Consider the following 14,170-nt stretch of genomic DNA (forward strand, 5'->3'; position numbering starts at 1 on the left):
GTTAGTCCGGAGCCACTAAACTGCCTTTGCCACCCACTGGGGGTCTCCCCCTGCACGATGGCCTGTCCACAGAGCAGCTCCTCCTGTTCTCGAAAGCCAGCCCTTCGCATCGGTCCATGATGCTGTTTACTTATTCATTTATTGATTTTTTTGCATGTTTAGTTCTTAGCTCAGGGGAGCCCAGGTGGGGCCTTTCTCCCGCCCTGACCTGCTCCGCTGGGCTCTGCCTGACCCTACAGCCAGGGTCCTCAGCTAAGGAGGGCTACCCCTGGAGGGCTACACCAGAACCACTTGGAGCCACGTTTAGAGTTTGAAAAAGACATGTTTTATATTTTCTTCACATTTTATTTATCAAAGAAGTCCCACTAAAGCCAGATCATTCTCACGTTTCATGTCTAAATAAAAGAGGGCTCAAAAACTGTTATCTGCAAGGAATCCGCCCAAATCAAGAAACACAGAAAACAATGTAGGTGCCAAAGGTCTTTATTTCCAATAAGCAAAAAACCAAGTCGCATATAATCTTGATTTTATTTTCTTTTTTAAACATTGTAAATGTCACCATACTGCGTGATTTTGCTGCTCAAAGTGGGGTCAACTGATCAGCTGCACACACGTCAGCTGGGGCCTCCTTAGAAAGGTGGCATTCCGGGTCCCACCTAGGCCTGCTGAATTAGAATCTGCTTTTAAACAAGATCCCCAGGGCGAGCCTGTGCACATTACGGTATGTGTTGATGTCACGCTGAGAATCTTCTCAAAGATTTTATCGATATCATCCTATATATATAGTAGTTGTATAATTTTCTTTTTAAATGTAGGTATTTCGATGATCTGAAACTAATTTTTATGTTAGGTGTGAGAAAAAGTGCTCTTTTTCCCCCCCAAACACCTGATACCTTTTCTTGAGTAAGTGGTCCATCATTATCCTGCTGGGGACATATTAAGTCGACAAAAAGAAAAGCAAATTTATATATATTTTGTCTTTTTCCTTTTTTTTTTTTGAAAGTTTTTTGGTTGTGCCACGTGGCATGTGAGATCTTCGTTCCCCTACCAGGGATTGAACCTGCACCCCCTGCAGTGGAAGCACGGAGTCTTAACCACTGGTCCTCCAGGGAAGTGCAGGATGATCTTACCTTGTTCAAAGAAAAGAGACTGCAGAAGAAATGAATAGCACTCCATAGATGTCTGAGCTCTGACAGAATGAGCGATTCAGAGCCTGATGGAAGAAAACTGTGCCTAAATCACAGGCCTTTCTTTAAAGCACGTGGTTCCCATACAGAAAACAGCCACTGGTTGAGATGGGGGTAAGGGTGAGAGGTGGGTACAGTCATCATTTTGAGCCTGCAAAACTAATTCTTCTAAAGACCACGTATTCTATGATACCATTTATAGGACGTACCCAGGGTCGGCAAACCCATAGGGACAAAAAGAAGGTTAGTGTTTAGGGAGTGCTAATGGGTATGGGATTCTTTGGGGTGATGAAAATGTTCGAAAACTGGTTGTGGTGATGGCATGTGAACACACTACCACTGAAGAGCGCACTTTAAAAGCATGAACCCACATGGCACGTGCATTCCAGCTCATCAGTGGCCAGTGTTTGTCCAGTGCATTGATTACACGAGCCCTGCCGGTTGTAGGAGGAACCGTGCACCACGTGTATTGATTTACCTGCCTGAGTTTTCACCTACGTACAGCCTGCCTTGTCACACCTGTATTTGGGGCCGCTGTCTCACCTGTCTACTGTTCGGGCTTACTGCAGGCCTCGTGTCCCGAGAAGGGGGGGACCGCAGGGCACCCCGTGGATACGTGGACTGGTGGTGAAGCGTTACCTAGAGAGGTGTCTCTTGCATGCGCCCTGATACCCGGCCAGGCCCCGGGCGGCCCCGCGGACACTCGACCCAGGTGTGTCTGACCCTCGGACACTGGACTCGGGCGTTTGGCCCCTTGGACATTGGGATCCGGGCGGCCCGGCCCTGCGGACACTCGACCCGGGTGGTCTGGGCCCTCAGGCACTGGACTTGGACGGCCTGGACCCGCGCGCCACGCCCCCGCCACCAGAACCCCGCGCCCCCAACATGGGCGCGCAGCTCGGGAAGGGGCGCCGCGGCGGGGGCGGGGCGGGGGGTGAGTGTGGCCCGCCCTCGGGGTGTGGCCTCCGGGCGGGGCGGGGAGGGGCCGGGGAGGGTCCGCCATTGCGGGCGGGCGGCGGTTTGTGCGTACGCGACCGCCCGGCCTGGCCCAGCCGGCCCGCCCGCGTGCCACACGCCTTTGGCGCAGGCATGTCGGGTCCCGGGCAGCAGGAGCCGCCGCAGGCGGGCGGGCCGGCGGGCCCCGAGGGCGCGGACGCGGCGCTCGGCGAGGCGGGGCTGAGTTTCAGGACCAGCCAGCTGAGCCTTGTGGAGATGACGGAGATCGAGTACATGCAGCTGCAGCACATCCTGTACTCGCACATGGAGGCGGCGGCGGCCGACGGCGAGCTCGAGACGCGCGTCAACTCTTGCTTCCTGGCGGCGGCGGCGCCGGGCGCAGCGGCGGGGGGCTTCGCTGCGGCCGTGGGCGCGGCGGCGGGGTCGCGCCGCCCGTGTACCCGGTGCTGTGCCGCCTGCGCTGGCCGATGGTGGCTTCCCGGGCGCCAACCAGTGCCTGGGCCACATCGACTTCCAGGAGCTGCGCATGATGCTGCTGAGCGAGGCGGGCGCGCCCCGCGCCGCCGAGAAGACGCCGGGCGCCGACGTGCCGGGCGCCGGCGCACCCCGGCCCAAGGCGCCCGACGGCGGCGTCAAGGAGAACGTGGAGGGCGCGACCGAGGTGCGGGCCAAGTGGGCGGTGCGCGTCCGCCTGGAGGACGGCTTCAGCAGCATAGCAGCCGAGCCCCCGCCAGCCCCGCGCGGTGCGGATCCCCCCGAGCCTGGCATGGCGCTCAACAAGTGGGTGCATCCCCCAGGGAGCGGGCCCGGCTGGATCAGGGTGTAGACCAGGGTCCTGTGCAGAGAAGCAGCAGGCTGTGTGCGGGTATAGACCAGGGTCCTTGCAGAGAAGCACCATCGTGGGTCTGGGTGTAGACCAGGGTCCTCAGCAGAGGCCAGCGGCCTGTATCCGGGTGGAACCAGGGGCCTCTGCAGGGAGGCACTAGCCTGGGTCCGGGTGTAGACCAGGGTCCTGTGCAGAGAAGCACCAGCCTCGGTCTGGATGTAGACCCGGGTTTTCTGCAGAGGCCAGCGGCCTCACTGCAGCTTGCATCTTAACAGGGAGCAGACCTCAGTGGGTGTGGAGGCTGAGCTGAAAGTTTGTGTGCTCTGTGCAGGCACAGCAAGCAGATATTAAGTACACAGCCTGCAGCATTACCTTTGCGTTGTGCGCTCTGCGTCTGCATGTGGAAGAGAGATGAGTTGAGATAAGTGCACACGTGTTCCTGAGGAACAAAGGTTTTGTCCCCAAATCACCCACCTAAATGTCAGGAGAGACCTCTGCTTCCCCCTCTGTTGACTCAGGTTGAGGCTGACCTGATCTTGCACAGATGCATCCCCTGGGAGGACAGACGTCATGTTGTGAGTCTTTGAGTGTAAAATGCAGCTTCATCCTTCAGCCAGACTGCCAGCCCATAAGTGATCTCGCAGCAACAACTATCGGAGAGGAGTAGCCTGTCTGCTAGGGTGTCTCCTCAGCTTTCTGTCTGTCCCCACCCTGTAGTTTTCCCCGTTTTGCCCATAGTCGTCAGATTTTGGAGGGTGGCCAAAAAAAACCAGAGATTGGTGTCAGAAGTGTAATGGGAAGGGAGGTGTAACTAAAAGATGACACACAGCCACACCTTCCAATGTGAGGAAGAAAGTTTGAACTTGTCCCCTACAACAGTAGCTGATAATTGCTTTGTAGAGATTTCCATGATGGGGGGCATTCATGGTAACAGATTCGAGTTCCTATCCAGAAAATCAAATGTTAGCCATTAGAGTGTGATAGTGATTGTGGTGTTTCAGGAAACTTACCTGCCACATACTCTTCATGTGTTTCTGGGTTTCTTTTGTCTTGGCAGTTTGGTAACTCTTATTCGCCATCCATCCGGATTAATGAGTGTTCCACTTCATCAGCAACAAAACAAATGTAGAACATGAGTGAAAAATAAAACAGCTGCTGCAACTACTGCTCTTCAATTTACATACCCTCTGTTAACTGCAAATAGTTGCTCTACTAGTGGAAATTCTAATCTTTCACAAACACAGGTAGGGAAAATGATTTGCGAAGCTTTGCTCTTTTGTGTTAAGTGGATAAATTGTATTTTAGTTAGGTCCCAAGGATGTTTTTGTCTTTCATTGAGCTCGATAACTTGTTAAAATCGAGAGTATTTATGTGGTTCGGGGATATTTAAAAATCCTTAGTGCACCTAAAGTTCTTCAAGTTCATGTGAATAACTTTGACGTTACTTCTATTAAAGTGCATTTTATTTGTGCGTAGAGAGGAGATTGTCACCTGTTGATAACGTTCCTGTTGCTTCATTGTTTTCCAGAGTTGTAGTAACTCACGTTCTGTACTTGAAGCTACCAAGCATCAGGATATTGGATTGCCGAGAGCATTTTCTTTCTGTTATCAGAAGTAAATTGAATCCACTAAACAGACTTTGGGTAGTAGAAACAAAGCTTTGCCTGAGCACGTTCGGATTAAATTAGGAGGTAAGCGATAAAACAGAAGCTGGCAGCTGCTCTCTCCTCCTGCCTGATGTCTCTGCCCCCCCTTTTTTTTTTTTGGCCACGGGTGGGGGAGGGGAGAGAGGTGGTTTATAAACAAATGAAAGGATCTCGGAAGCCTGCTTGCATCTTAGGAATCCTTCTGTCCCTCTGCCCAGTCACCTCACTTGGAACATCCTTGCGAATTTTGAACATCACGTTTATACTTGGCCTGGAAACGTTGAGTTTAGGGGCTGCTTTTTCTTAACAGTAACCTCCTTAAACAGAAACATGATAGACTTAGGTACATTTTCGTTACTGACAGCAAATTTAGGGTTTTTTTTTTTTTTCTCTTATTTCATACTTCATGAGTGAGGCAGGAGTCTGAAATCCGCTCAGAGCTTTAGGGGACCATCTGCAGATGGGCAAAGGATTGAGTTGGGAGCAAGAGGCCATAAGGTGATACAGAAAGTCTTAGAAAGAAAGAAACTTCTGAAGGCAAACTTTGCTTACCCCTGACGTTAACCCTCAATCCGTTTTTCCTGGAAAATATTCTTTTTCGAGTTACCCAACAATAACACAGCTCACACTCAGCTTTTCAAGAGCTGATAAAGACAGGGTAGGGATGGAGCTCTCCTTCTTTCTCCCACGCCAGTGATTAATTTTCCATTGTTCTTATGACATTGCTTGTGAAAGTATATGTTAGCATTTGTAAGGTATAAAGGTTAAAATTAAAATAGTCCCTGTACTGACTACTCAGCTGAAGAACCAAAATATTACCAATACTTGTGAATTCCTCTCTATGTCTTTTGAAAAGTTATCACCATTCTGAAATGTGTGTTAAGTGATTCTTTCATCGTAGAGGGTTTGGCTTTGTACGGTACCTCGGGAATGCACATCACCACAGGTACTTCTTAGACGCCTGCTGTACTGTGATAGAAATTTGACATATTTCTGTAGCACAGGTCAAAGCTATGACGTGATGACTCCTTTTGTGGGGGGAATCTCACTTGTAAGGTGAGGGCGTGTTTAATCCTAAACCACTTAGGTTCTGTCCTCTTCTGAGCATTGCAGTTAGAATATCAGTTGTCATCTGAGAATAATTGCATATCAAGAAAATCTTTTGGAGAAAATATTTCTAGGTTTGTTTTTTTTTTCCCCTTCTGAATATCAGAAAAATGAAACAACTTCTTGGTTTTTTTATTCCTAGATGACAGTTAAAATGGCTCTTGATTTAAAAGGGGGACTTTTGATTGTATTGCTGTATAAGCTGTATTGATTACATAATACCTGGGGTGTTTTTTTTTTGCGGTACGTGGGCCTCTCACTGTTGTGGCCTCTCCCGTTGTGGAACACAGGCTCCGGACGCGCAGGCTCAGTGGCCATGGCTCACGGGCCCAGCCGCTCCGCGGCACGTGGGATCTTCCCGGACCGCGGCATGAACCCGTGTCCCCTGCATCAGCAGGCGGACTCTCAGCCACTGCGCCACCAGGAAAGCCCTCTGGGGTGTTTTAATTTAGTTTATGTTCAGTTGTATAGTTTGAAACCTAGAGCCTTGTGCCGGATGTTTCTATGGAATTTTGGAGTGCTTCTTGTTTGGTTCTGTGTGCTCCTTACCCATTGATGTTTATATCTTGGATCGAAAATAACAAAAAATATATTCAGCATTCACGAGGGTAAGTTTAGAAGAATCAAAAAATTAAAATACCACTTTTTCCTTCTTTTGCAAAGAAGAAGCGCTATGTAAACAAGCAATAAATAAGAGGAGTCGGAGTAGGATACGTCAGTTGGACACAAACATAGAACGAAGAACCCTTGGAGAGCTCCAGAATGTGGGTGAAGGCTCCACAGCAGCACAGGGTGCTTTGCCGTCGGTGGAGTCGCCCCAGGCCGCCCTCGGGGAGCAGAGGCAGAGCGGGCCCCCACGGGGCAGGTCCCAGCAGAGGGAGAGGCACAACCGCATGGAAAGAGATAGAAGGTAATGCGTGCTGTCGGTGGTATACAGTTGTCCTAGACGCCAAGCTGATGAGAGTCAGTGCTGGTAACAGGCACCTTTTTGTAGAAAACAATGGTGTAGGCACTTCTGTGTTCAAGGGAGGGAAAGCTGGCAAGAGTCAATGGTCACCTTGCTTTGCTAGGTGGATGGGGGTAGCCAAGACCACCCCCAGGTTTGAAGATTCATTAGGAGGACTCATGGCTTTGATTTATTTTGGGCAAAGAACCCAGCAAAGTCAGCAGAGGCGCATGGGGAGAGGTCTAGGGGCCCCAGGTGCCAGCTCCCCAGAACACCTCTCAGTGGAGCCACTCAGGATGCCTGTCACCCCCCAGCACTGGTGACATGTTCCCGGACAGCAAAGCTCCTTAGAGACTCGGGGCCGTGGATCCTACTGGGGGCTGGTTGTGGGGGGTATTCCCTAGGTGGCACGCGGCCAAATCCCAGACGCCCAGAAGGAAAGCTGGTGTTTAGCATAAGCCAGTGACCAACGGTGGTGGGAACCCCCCCGAAATCTAAGTTCCCAGGTGCTGGCCGGGGCCGCCTTCCTGGGAGGGAGTCCGCCTGCACATGGGGTTACTCAGTTTTGCTTGGTTCTTTTAAGGATATTGAAGAAGGAGGAAGTTACAGCTTATGTAAGTTGTTTTATCTGTGGATTTTATTTGTGCTGTTCTGTGTAGAAGCAAAAGGTGGTTACATTTTCTGTTAGAGCTGGGTACGGGATGATTCCCTAACATAGAGTTAATTAACTTAGTCATTTATTGAGTACTTTGTACCAGTTTCTGTTTTAGGCTCAGGAAATAGAGCATTGAGCAAGACAAATATTCATCTCTGAACCTACAGTGTGGAGCGGTGGAAATTTATTTCTTTAAAGGGATATATTAAAGCTAGGCATCTAGATCCCTTTCCTAAGGGTGTGTCCACACATACACGCCAAGTTATGGGCATCACTGAACTCACCGTGAATCATAATGGGCATGGTTTATATTTATTTAATAAACATTTGCTGAGCACCTACCGTCTGAAAAAAAGCCTCATATGTACTACGTGTTGACGGTAAAAGTTTAAATTCTTGCTCTGCCATTCCCTAGTTTAACAACTTCCTACACATTCTTTACCTCTCCACCTGAGTCTCTCGTCTATACAATAGGTATATTACCTACTGCGTAGATGGGACACAGGAAGTAAAGAAGCTGAAATGTAGTGTCTGGCCCAGTGCCTGCAGTTACAGAGCATCTAGTGAATTCCTGCTTTTGTTGTTACCTTAGAAAGTTGCTCTAAAGCTCTGAGCGTACAGGTGGGGAAATAGAAACAAGGGCCGTATTATCTGAACGTAATACGTAAAAGTTAAAGATGGTCTAAGACTCCAGTTGTGATGTAAATCATCCCTAAAAAGAGCAGGTTTGGGGATATTAACCGGCTGGTAGTCTGTGGTCCTTTATGAACCGGGACCCCTGGAGGATGAAAGCTGTGAATCCTAGCTTCTGTGACTTTCTTGGCACCTGGAGGGCAGGTGAGTGAAAGAATGTCCTGCCCAGAAGAAACACACACACAATTTTGCTTCCAGTTTCAGAGGGTTTGGGTCCATCCTTGGTCTAGAGACTTGGACCTGGTCCTTGCTCCTGGCCCAGGAGAAGTAAACAGGAAACTTTCCAGGGAGCGCAACTGGGCTTAGTGGGCCACTGAAGGGGGGCTGGCCGCTGTAGATGAGGCCTTAGTGAAGAGCGTCCGGGTTTGGCTGCTGGTCCCGGCTGTCATGTAGTCGCTGCCGTTGACGGCAGCACGGGCCTGGTTAGAGAACCGAGCTGAGGCTGGCACTGTAAACGTGGAACCTTTTGCAAAAGAGCCTTCAGTATCGAGATCCTGGGGCAGCGGCCGGCCGAGCGCCCCAGGTCGCCTGGAGTGAGGCCCCTGGGGCTGACTGCTAAGAGTTTGTCTTCTCCGTTTCCCTTTTCTGTGCCTATGGGCATTTCCATCTTGTGTATTTCGTAATTTGGTCAAGTTCCTTATTTTCCTTGTATATTTAGTTGCCTTTGAAAGCGATCCCTGTGTGCAGTTTGTGCTGATTGGATCATTTCTGGTTATTTATAGTGTGGTTACTCTTTAACATTATTTTTTAGCGATAGACTTGGTTTATTGTAAAAAAATAAAGCTTTTCTATTTAAAACAATGATTTAATGGTTGGCTGTGTGTACGTAATAGTGGTAAACTATTATTTCTCTGATTCATTCAAATATGATGAAGGTGTTTACAGCAATAAAAAAACGTAACTGTCACTATCTCTACTCACAGATTAAATAGGTTAAAAACTTCCGGACATTAATTTTTATGTGTCTTAGGCTTCCTGAATCTTTGTGAAATTTAGTTACATTGAAGTTGTAGATTGTTTCTGGGTCGGATTACAAGACCCATCAGGAAACAGGCTGAAGTGACGTCAGTAGCAACTTGGGGGGGAATTAGAATGTAGGTAGCTTAAACCCTTGTGTCCTTCCTGTTTCCTTAGTGACTTTCCCCCTCTTCCTTGCATGAACATTTTGAAAGATGTGATACCCAAAAGTCTTCCGTGATTTTCCTAAATTATTTCAGTACACATGTCATGCCACAGGTCTGTTCCGACTCTAACCAGGCTTGTGTCCCAGACACTGGGGGCACCTTGAATAAGACAGAGACCCCGTGGGCTGGAGGGAAGCGGCTAAGAGGTCGAGGGTGAATGGGCCACCTCCATCCCGGTGTGGGGTCTGGTTGACATGCTGCAAAGATGGCTCTCCCTGCTGTGCAGCAGGGAGACTGGACTCCAGGAGGAGAGGTTTGGGGTGGGCAGGAGTGGAGACACAGACCCTGGTCAGAGGCCGCAGCCGCTCTGCTGTGACTGGCCAGGGCTCGCGGTGCTGGATGTAGGGCTGCTGGGCAGAGGAAGTGGGGATCACAGTGGGGCGTCTGGCTGGAGCAGGTGGGCGGGTGGCGCCGTTTCCTGAGATGGGAAGACGTGTGGACGAGCAGGATGGGGTGGGGCGGAAGCCCCGTTCTGTGTCCCACGGGCTAGGTTTTCAGTGCCCGGGAGGCGTCAGGTGGAGAAGTTGAGAATGAGTAAACGAGTCTGCAAGCAGGTGGTTCTCTTTGTTTTATTTTTCTAATGAGCACAGAGTTCACTGAACACCTGCCCTCCCCTCACCTAGTGTGAGCCGTCAACATTTCCCATGTTTAACACACACGTGCACGCGCACAGCACAATTTCAAAGACAATGACAGATGTCATGACCCGTCACCTCTAAATATTTACGCCTGCGTCGCCCACGTAACGCCAGTGCCGTTTTCACACCTCACAAGGTCGATAGTCATTGTTTTATACCATCTACTACCCAGTCCGTATTCCCATGTCCCCCGGATGTTCTAAAGGTGACTTTTATGGCTGCGTGTTTTTCCAAACCAGCACCCAGCCATGCTCCTGTGTTGCATTCAGTGACGTTTTTCTGTCTCTAAGCTATAGCAGTCCTTCCTACCGCACAGTTTCTATTACGGCACTGAGATTTGGAAGAGATCGGGCCAGACAGGTGCCTGTAGAACCCTGGATTTAGATGATTCGTTGTATTTATTTATGGTAATTAAAAATTTTTATATAATTTTAAACTTGCAGGAAAATTGCAAGATGAGTGCTAAGAGCTCCTTGTGTGCCCACCCAGCTTTACCCAGAACCCCCAGTTGTTCACATTTTGCCCCATTTGTTCTGTCTCTCGCAGTCTCAACCATTTGATGGTAAACTGTGGGCACCATGCCCCTTGATACCCAAACACTTCGGTCTGTGATTTTAAAGAATATTACATTATCTTACGTAACCAGAATACAATGGCCCAAATCAGGACACTTAACATTGCTGTAATACTCTTATCTAATTCAAATTTTGCCTCATGTCCCAATAACACCCTCTACACCATTTTCCCCCGTCCAGCCCCACTGCAGGATCACTGGTGACACAGTTGTTGTGAGGTGACATTTTGGGGTCATGACCTTGAACCCTAGCCAGGCTCTGGGGCTGTGGGGCAGTCTCTCACTCTGTGCTCCCCTCTCCTGTGTCGTGTCACCATCACAGTCATTGGGCAGGACGGTGGCGCTGCCCCCCTGCTTTGTCTTCCCTCCTCCACCTGAAGACGGGCTGGGGGCCGCCCCGCACCCACTTGTCCTTGCGCACCAGCCCCAGTTATCAGGTGCAGCTGTAGTATTACTTCTCCCTTTCCTGTGCAGTAGGAATTCTGTCCTTTTTATTTTAAATTTATTTTATTGAAGTATAGTTGATTCACAATGTTGTGTTAATTTCTGCTGTAGAGCCAAGTGACTCAGGTGTATATATATGTATATACACATATATATACACACACGTATATATATATATATACACATACATTCTTTTTCATATTCTTTTCCATTATGGTTTATCACAGGTTACTGAATATAGTTCCCTGTGCTATACAGGGAACTGTAACCCTATATAGGGTTAGGACCTTGTTTATCCATCCTATATGTAATAGTTTGCATCTGCTAACCCCAAGCTCCCACTCCATCAATCCCCCACCCCCACCCCCTTGACAACCACCAGTCTGTTCTCTATGTCTGTGAGTCTGTTTCTGTTTTGCAGATAAGACTGTTCTTTTGTAAGAACAGCATTTCGTCTATTTCTCCCATTTATTTATCACATTCTGATCAGTGAAGATGGTAGTTTTTAAAAGCTTGTTGAGACTTCCATTGTGACCTCTTATGTGGTCAATTTTTTTAAATCCTGTGTTTATTTGGAAAGGATGTGTGTTTGGCGAATTCCGTATGTTTATTAGGTTGAGGTTACGAATTGTGGTTCAGGCCTTTCCTGTCCTCTCTTGTCTGTCAGACCTGTGGTTCTGAGAGCCCCCGTGGCATCTCCCGCCGTGACTGGCCTTGTCCCATGTCTGTGGGGCTCTCAGCGTGGCTGAGTGTCGGGGGCACATCCTCCCACCTGGGCCCCGAGGTTTGTCACCCCGCTTGGTTTCATTAACCCTTTTCCTTTAAGTCTCTCGTCTCTCTGTACAGATGACACCAGTTTTCTTCCTCTTCCTGACTTCCTGGTATAATTTCTTGACATGTAATTGGAACAGTCTTTCTTTTTTCCTACTAAAAATAGTTTTTATCATTGACCTTCTCCTATTTACAAATTTAATGTGAATATCCAACTTTGACCAGAGGTCATCTCAGGGTGTCTGATGAGTTGTGAAAATCCCTTCAAACTCAGCTATTTCGCTTACGTTTCGTTGAAATAGACGCTACTTGAGAGAGCAGAGTAACAATTACTAGCTTCCCTTTGAGGCAGTCAAGGGCGGGAGGTGTCCACTTGTCTCCCTCTTTCACTGTCACCCCAAGTTCCCATGAACTGAGTCCCAGGGACCTCGTGAGAGTCTAGATTGAGCTACACCTTAACCCCACTGCTGGCAGGGTCCTCAGCTAAGGAGGGCTACCCCTGGAGGGCCACACCAGAACCACTTGGAGCCACGTTTAGAGTTTGAAAAAAACATGTTTTATATTTTCTTCACATTTTATTTATGAAATAAGTCCCACTAAAGCCAGATAATTCTCACGTTTCATGTCTAAATAAAAGAGGGCTCAAAAACTGTTATCTGCAAGGAATCCGCCCAAATCAAGAAACACAGAAAACAATGTAGGTGCCAAAGGTCTTTATTTCCAATAAGCGAAAAACCAAGTCGCATATAATCTTGATTTTATTTTATTTTTTAAACATTGTAAATTTCACCATACTGCGTGATTTTGCTGCTCAAAGTGGGGTCAACTGATCAGCTGCACACACGTCAGCTGGGGCCTCCTTAGAAAGGTGGCATTCCGGGTCCCACCTAGGCCTGCTGAATTAGAATCTGCTTTTAAACAAGATCCCCAGGGCGAGCCTGTGCACATTACGGTCTGTGTTGATGTCAGGCTGAGAATCTTCTCAAAGATTTTATCGATATCATCCTATATATTTAGTAGTTGTATAATTTTCTTTTTAAATGTAGGTATTTCGATGATCTGAAACTAATTTTTATGTTAGGTGTGAGAAAAAGTGCTCTTTTTTTTCCCCCCACACCTGATACCTTTTCTTGAGTAAGTGGTCCATCATTGTCCTACTGGGGACATATTAAGTCGACAAAAAGAAAAGCAAATTTATATATATATTGACTTTTTCCTTTTTTTTTTTTGAAAGTTTTTTGGTTGTGCCACGTGGCATGTGAGATCTTCGTTCCCCTACCAGGGATTGAACCTGCACCCCCTGCAGTGGAAGCACAGAGTCTTAACCACTGGTCCTCCAGGGAAGTGCAGGATGATCTTACCTTGTTCAAAGAAAAGAGACTGCAGAAGAAATGAATAGCACTCCATAGATGTCTGAGCTCTGACAGAATGAGCGATTCAGAGCCTGATGGAAGAAAACTGTGCCTAAATCACAGGCCTTTCTTTAAAGCACGTGGTTCCCATACAGAAAACAGCCACTGGTTGAGATGGGGGTAAGGGTGAGAGGTGGGTACAGTCATCATTTTGAGCCTGCAAAACTAATTCTTCTAAAGACCACGTATTCTATGATACCATTTATAGGACGTACCCAGGGTCGGCAAACCCATAGGGACAAAAAGAAGGTTAGTGTTTAGGGAGTGCTAATGGGTATGGGATTCTTTGGGGTGATGAAAATGTTCGAAAACTGGTTGTGGTGATGGCATGTGAACCCACTACCACTGAAGAGCGCACTTTAAAAGGATGAACCCACATGGCACGTGCATTCCAGCTCATCAGTGGCCAGTGTTTGTCCAGTGCATTGATTACACGAGCCCTGCCGGTTGTAGGAGGAACCGTGCACCACGTGTATTGATTTACCTGCCTGAGTTTTCACCTACGTACAGCCTGCCTTGTCACACCTGTATTTGGGGCCGCTGTCTCACCTGTCTACTGTTCGGGCTTACTGCAGGCCTCGTGTCCCGAGAAGGGGGGGACCGCAGGGCACCCCGTGGATATGTGGACTGGTGGTGAAGCGTTACCTAGAGAGGTGTCTCTTGCATGCGCCCTGATACCCGGCCAGGCCCCGGGCGGCCCCGCGGACACTCGACACAGGTGTGTCTGACCCTCGGACACTGGACTCGGGCGTTTGGCCCCTTGGACATTGGGATCCGGGCGGCCCGGCCCTGCGGACACTCGACCCGGGTGGTCTGGGCCCTCAGGCACTGGACTTGGACGACCTGGCCCCGCGCGCCGCGCCCCCGCCACCAGAACCCCGCGTCCCCAACATGGGCGCGCAGCTCGGGACGGGGCGCCGCGGCGGGGGCGGGGCGGGCGGTGGGTGTGGCCCGCCTTCGGGGTGGGGCCTCCGGGAGGGGCGGGGCGGGGCGGGGCGTGGTGGGGCCGGGGAGGGTCCGCCATTGCGGGCGGGCGGCGCAGCCCCGCCGCGGCCGTCGTTTTGTGCGTACCCGACCACCCGGCCTGGCCCAGCCGGCCCGCCCGCGCGCCACACGCCTTTGGCGCAGGC

The 14,170-nt window shown here is 49.4% G+C and overlaps 1 pseudogene across 1 annotated transcript; it reads left to right on the top strand.

Annotated features, from left to right (window-relative positions):
* Nucleotides 1-2,276: 2,276 nt before the first annotated feature.
* LOC307053451 (transcription factor-like 5 protein) lies at nucleotides 2,277-6,637 on the top strand (annotated as a pseudogene). The gene is made up of 4 exons: nucleotides 2,277-2,924; nucleotides 4,028-4,214; nucleotides 4,499-4,661; nucleotides 6,387-6,637. The product of its transcript is annotated as a transcription factor-like 5 protein (transcript).
* Nucleotides 6,638-14,170: the final 7,533 nt, after the last annotated feature.

This window comes from Hyperoodon ampullatus (genome assembly GCF_949752795.1).
Source record: "Hyperoodon ampullatus genome assembly, chromosome: 5".
Lineage (NCBI taxonomy): Eukaryota > Metazoa > Chordata > Mammalia > Artiodactyla > Ziphiidae > Hyperoodon > Hyperoodon ampullatus.